Below are 6,864 nucleotides of genomic sequence, written 5' to 3' on the forward strand. Positions count from 1 at the left end.
TGTTGCAGATCAGCCAAAGGGGAAAACCCCAACCTCAAGTGTTGACTGAATTACATTCATACTTGTAAGTACAGATAGGCCAGACATTCTGAGAAGTTATAATGATAAAGTCCACTCAGCATTGAACAGTCAGCTCTTGTGTATCCTGTCAGACTTACCATGGTTGTTTCCTTCACCTTCTTCATTCTGAGACTGGTATAAGGCACCAGCCCAAGTGATTGCTCCTTGTGCTTTAGTCACTAATTGTGTCCAACTCTTTCAACCCCATGGACTGTAGCGCGCCCGGCTCCTCTGTCCATGGGACTTTCCAGGCAAGAATACTGGAGTGGGTTGCCATTTCCTTCTCCAGGGATCCTCTGGACCCAGGGATTGAACCGGGATCTCCTGCATCGCAGGTGGATTTTTTAACCAACTGAGTTATGAGAAAAGCCCCAGTTGTACTCGGGGGCCCCTATTTTCTCAATTGTTGAATAGTAATTAGCAGTTCTGATCTGACTTATCTCTTTATAGAACTGTTGTTTACATAGAGAGAGGGCCAAAAGTCAACTGAAATACTAAAACCAAAAGATTTAAGGCTAAAAGATATTCTGAAGATTAGGGGTGAGATTTGGTTGAATAAATTTGTAGAAAGAAACCTTTCTCCTGGCTTGAATTCAGTGTTCCCTTGGCCACATATCTTTATTCTCTGCTGGGCTGGGACACAGGTCGAAGCATATCCAATTAAGAGAGAACTAAGTGGGCTGATGTAAACAGAACAGGAGAATTCAGAAACCTCATGCTGGATACGTGTGGAGATGGAATCTGTAAACCTTCACTAGGTTCTCATAACTCCATCTGTTCCTGACATTGAAGGCCAGGGTCAGTCTAGCAGGCAGGTGGACAGGTAAGGGATCACCCCTGCCAGGACAAGATGAGGAGGCCTGACTTGTATCTCCCTTCCCATTCTCAGTCCTAAGGTGCGTGTGTATACTCAGTCATGTCCGACTCTTGGCGACCCCACGGGCTGTAGCCTGCTAGGCTCCTCTATCCAAGGGATTTTCCAGGCAAGAATACGGGAGTGGGTTGCCATTTCGTTCTCCAGGGGATCTTCCCGAACCAGGGATCAAACTCGTGTCTCTTGCATCTCCTGCATTGGCAGGTGGATTCTTTACCATTGAGCCACCAGGGAAACCCAATATTCAGGTTAGAGGATCTAAATAAGCCAAGAATACATCCTGGGTCTAACAGATGAATCTTTTTCAAAGCACATTTTTTGGTTGAGAACTCGAACAAGAATTGCAAACTTGAAAAGCTATCTGCAGCTCAGGAAACATAAAAAAGGAAAAAGAGCAAGTAATACATGCAGCCTGCGAGATTAGAGGAGACAAAGCAAAACCATCTTCACGTCTGTTACTGCCTCAGGCCTGTAATTTATGAGAATCATAAAATCAATTTCATCATAATGCGGAAAGATGAGGTGGCATGCACATTTGCTACAGTCTGGATAATGTTATATTTTAAAGCCCTGAAGATGAGATTCATTTGTGTAATAACATGAGAAATGTATGCTTCATTCCACTCACAAATAGAATAGCATGTAGGGTTTTAATTGATTTGACTTCCCAAGAGACCCATGTATAGGAGATTTCTAGAGGGAAACAAACTAGTCATTCCTCAAACATTATTCTTCTGTGTTTAAAACACACTTTCCTTCTTAAATCTCTTTATCCTGTTGCTCTTATAACAGTGTAGCAAGTCGCAGAGCATTTCATTGTTCTGTGATCTTTGTTGGCTACTGGTGGCTCAGACGGTAAAGCGTCTGTCTACAATGAGAGAGACCTGGGTTCGATCCCTGGGTTGGGAAGATTCCCTGGAGAAGGAAATGGCAACCCACTCCAGTACTCTTGCCTTGAAAATCCCATGGACGGAGGAGCTTGGTGCAGGCTACTGTCCATGGTGTTGCAAAGAGTCGGACACGACTGAGCGACTTCACTTTCACTTTCAACTAGTGTCCTGCAATCATCATATCAATTCCATTTTAGAGATAATTAGCAAATAGAACATCTTCTTCTTGAGTCGAATTGGTGTTGGATTCCAACAGAAATGGAAGTTGAGAAGAAAATGTCTCCTTTTAGGATAGAAACATTACCCCAATAGTCCATGTACCTTGGACTCCTTGACAATAAACAGGTTCTATTTTACAAAGACTTGCATTTTCCTTAAAAAGATCCAATGTGATGGAGTTTCAAGGAAGACTTTCCCTTAAAATACTGTCAGCAAGAGCACACGACTCATTGGAGTTTGGGTTCCAAACCACATCCCCAAAATAGTAAAAGCTGTAAATGTGAATGCACATAGCAATTTCTGGGTGCTTTTCTTTGGAATTTGACATTGAAATAAAATTTGCACCATTCTTAGCAGTTGGAGTCTTCTCATGCACAGCTTCTAATATAATTGATATTCATTGAGTTCTGAGTATTTCAAAGAAAAAGCTGATATATATCTTGCCAAGTAGTGTTTTGCTCATTTATTATCATTTTTACTTCAGTAGGAAGAAAAAGACCAGGGAAGTGTAATTAGTTTGACATAGATAATTCTGGGCTGAGCATTTCCATATCAACACCGTTTTAAGGCCATTATGAAAAGTTCTTCGTCCTCATGATACAGCGTGCCATTTCTATACTTTCTGATACAAAACTATTGTATTCTGGCCCTTCCTCCAGGGAGCTGTGTGACCAGTCTCTCAACTGTGCCATAAGGCCTTAAAACTGAAATCCTCACTATCAGCCTTTTTTGGATAAGAAAGACATTCAGTTCAGTCCAGTCAGTCAGTCATGTCCAACTCTCTGCGACCCCATGGACTGCATCACGCCAGGCATTGAGTAGATATAAATGCTGAGTTTTCTGCTGTTTCTGAGGTTATTTTTAGAAAGATCTTGCAAATTTCTCATACCCTGCCTTACATTTTTTTAAAAATCTGTGAACTCTTCAGAAATCCCCGCATCACCATGGAAGCTGAGCTGATCCCTGTCTCTTACAAAGATTTTTGAAAAGAAAAAGGTATTTTACAGAAGTAGTTAAGCTGCCTTCAGCATTTCTGTTCATCAAGACCACTGACATCAAGAGTCTATACCCCTTATATCAAAGGCAGGGCTCTGCTCTCCTGATGTGACTTTCCAAAATGATCCTGCTTGGAGTGGAAAGAATCTTCTAGCTAAATACATAAAACACTATAACTGAGCTCTGTGTTTGTAAATATGAGGATCTGAGGTCTAAAATGGATTGTGCTGTGTTGCAGGATTATAGTAACATCAGTGGTGATGCTCAGCCAGTATTTACTGATACCCTGTCTAGCTTTCCCTGGAGAAGGAAATGGCAACCCACTCCAGTACTCTTGCCTGGAAAATCCCATGGACGGAGGAGCCTGGCAGGCTACAGTCCAAGGGGTATCAAAGAGTCAGACCTGACGGAGTGACTTCACTTTTGCTTTCACTTTTATCTGGTTTTGGCAAAGGGAGGGGAGTCCAGGAAAGTGTGTGTCTTTGAGGGATTTGCTTTTTAAAGAAGAGGGGATGAGGTGAGTTCTGTGCAGACGATGAAGACTTGCTCCTTCATTTTCCAAATCCACTCTTCTCTATTCTTTAGGGTCCTAACCTGGAATTCCACAAATTATATTTTTCCTTTACTAGCTGGCTTTCTACTAGGTTTTGTCAATCAAGGGTTCAAGAAGGAGACAGCGAAACCCGAGGGGAGAAGGAACTTCTTTGAGTTTACTTGCTGTTCCAGACATACCTGTTCAGAATTGGGTTCTCAGCAGTTGGTTTTGGCCTCTATATTATGTCGGCCCTAGAGGAGGGCATGGCAACCTAATCCAGTATTGTTGCCTGGAGAGTCCCGTGGACATAGGAGCCCCGGGGGGTGACAGTCCCTGGGGTCGCGAAGTTGGACAGACTAAAGCGACTTAGTATGCATGAGTTACCTAAGCTCTCCCAGAAACAATTTCTTCAGGCTTCCCAGAGGCAGCAACAGCAGCGTAGCAACGCCCTCTCTCAGAGGCCTGAGCCCTGGCTTCCCAGGGCCCAACCTGGGTTATTACTTCTGGAGCACCACAGAGAGTCACCCTTCTTCCTCACTCAGCCCTCCAACTTTAGTGTAATGAATTCCCATATTAAATTCCCTCTGCTGACATCTCTATGGTATGGTTTCTATTAGGGCTTCCCTAGTGGTTCAGATAGTAAGGAATCCACCTACAATGCAGGAGACCCCAGTTCAACCTCTGAGTTGGGAAGATCCCTTGGAGAAAGGAATGGCTACCTGATCCAATATTACTGCCTGGAGAATTCCTTGGTTTCTATTGTCCTGATAGGACCCATCTCGATGGCAGTATCTTCCTGTCTGAGCCTCAGCCTCAAGAGGACAGCCCCACAGACATTTCCGATGATGGGGATGCTCTCCTCACATTTCTTCATACCTTAGTGGGAACATGGCCATCTGGCCCCCACCTGGAGATATGCTTGGGTACTCAGGGCCCACATAAATCTACATTCCTGTCTCCCTAAGCTTTTGCGTGCCTTTTCTACATTACACTAGGAAATTCTGGCATCTCAGCTCAGTGGATTTAGGCCACCATTGAGCCACCAGGTAAGTCCAAGGATACTGGAGTGGGTTGCCATTCCCTTCTCCAGGGGGGGTCTTCCTAACCCAGGGATTGAGCCAGGGTCTTCTGCACTGAAGGCAGATTCTATACCATCTGAGCTATCAGAGAAGCCCCACCAATGAGTACACGCATCATTAAATCAACCAAGAACACTGCTACAGCCATGTCCAGCTGGGTGAGCGGACATTAAATCTAGACTCCAATAAATACACCAATACATTTGGCCTGATTTAATGATACATTTTTATCTTCTCTTGACTCCATTCCCACAATAAAGTTACTCCCGCCCTCTTTCCACGCTGCTGTCTTTGAAGGTGAGTTGCAATGCACAGTCTACACTTAAGAACTGGGGAGTCACATGCTATCTTATTGAAGGTCGAGTGTCTACATAAATTATTTGCAGTTATTCAAGGAAAATCTATGTCCCCTCCCCCATGTATTTATTTATTCAATCCTTTATATTGATATATACTCATGAATATTTATTTTCTACTTCGGGTTATAAGCCAGTGCTGCTTCCTTGACTTGTCTGCTCAAATTGCCCCAGTTGCCCCACTGACACCGCCATCAATGTAGGAGTTTCTTTTGATTGTTTTTTTTAACATTTCCTTACTTTTTGGCATCGCAAGATGCTCCAGGCTCATCTGTGTTTTCTGCCCTAATCCTAGAATCAGCAGTTTCTTCAAGCAGCACCAGGACCATTAAAAATAGAGAGAGAGAGAATTCTGCAGCGGTGCATTGACTTGACATGAAGCTTTGAGTCCAAATAGCCTAAGAAAGGCTATTGGACTAAACGTGTGTTATTTATAAAGCCCTTCCGACCTCAGCATTCTTGAAACAGACCAGAAGACACTGATATACTATCTGATTCAGAATGGAAGACAGAGTGAGAAGAACAGTATTGCTTATAGACAAGAGGGTCCGTGTTAACAGAAGGGAAACCTCCACAGGCACCAACATTGTTAGCTCGAACATGGCCCCACAGAAGTATTCAATTTTAGACTTTCATGTTATTGCCAAAGGAATCATATACTGACAGGATTGAAAGAAGTTTTTCAAAACTTTCAGCTTTTTCAGCTTTACCCTGTGTCCATGAATTATATTACTTTATGCAAATCTGATAATTAGCTGGTAACTCATTATATATTTTCTGTTAGAAATATTAACTTGCTAATGACAAGCGCTGACAATCCACTAGAATTTTTAAAGCCTGATTTTGGCATTTCTTCATTCTAAAGAAGGCTGAGCACTGAAGAACTGATGCTTTTGAACTGTGATGCTGGAGAAGACTCTTGAGAGTCCCTTGGACTGCAAGGAGATCAAACACTCCTTGGAAGGACTGATGCTGAAGCTCCAATACTTTGGTCACCTGATGCAAAGAGCCAACTCAGTAGAGAAGACACTGATGCTGGGGAAGACTGAGGGCAGGAGGAGAAGCTGGCAGCAGAGGATGAGACGGTTGGATGGCATCACTGACTCGATGGACCTGAGTTTGAGCAAGCTCCAGGAGATGGTGAAGGACCAGGGAAGCCTGGCGTGCTGCAGTCGCAAAAAGTCGGACACAACTTAGAGACTCAACAACAACATTCTAAAAATACTTGGAAGACTCAAAGCGTGGAGGGGACCTAGACTTCTCTGGGCCACAGAGGCTCTTGGGTAGATACGTTTTCCTCTGACAGAACTGGTTTGCTTAAATCTGTACAGGTGAGAACGCAAGTACTCTAACCAACCCACATGGGTTGCATATACATCTGTGTGCTCTGGAAAGGGCAGCATTTGTGTATCTTAACCTGTATCTTGAAAGCTTTCCTGTCTCTGAAGCTTGCTTGATAAGTGCTGTTGCCACAAGGAAATGCAGGCAGCTCTTCCCAGCCCGGGCTGATCTCACCACAGTGGGAAGGCGCCGGGGAGGAGGGCTCAGGGCCGGCGAGGACGTGCACGCTGTGGGAAGAAGGCTGGTGTGCGTTTTGATTACAGAGGGATTGGATTTTGATGTTTTTCTTTACTCAAGCGATTGATTGTTCCCCCTTGATATCCTGTGAGGAGTGTGTGACACGCTGGGAGGACACGCCGAGGATTTCTGAGGGAAGATAAAAACCTTCCTTTAATGTGGAAAAGAAACAGGAAGAAAGGAGAAGAGAGGAGCATGAGAAGATCCAGAAGGAAGAAAGAAGCTCAGGGAGAAAGGGCTGCAGGAGGGCGAGGGCACGGGGGCGACCCCAGCCCCA

The sequence above is a fragment of the Ovis aries genome, chromosome 22, assembly GCF_016772045.2.
Source record: "Ovis aries strain OAR_USU_Benz2616 breed Rambouillet chromosome 22, ARS-UI_Ramb_v3.0, whole genome shotgun sequence".
Taxonomy (NCBI): Eukaryota; Metazoa; Chordata; class Mammalia; order Artiodactyla; family Bovidae; genus Ovis; species Ovis aries.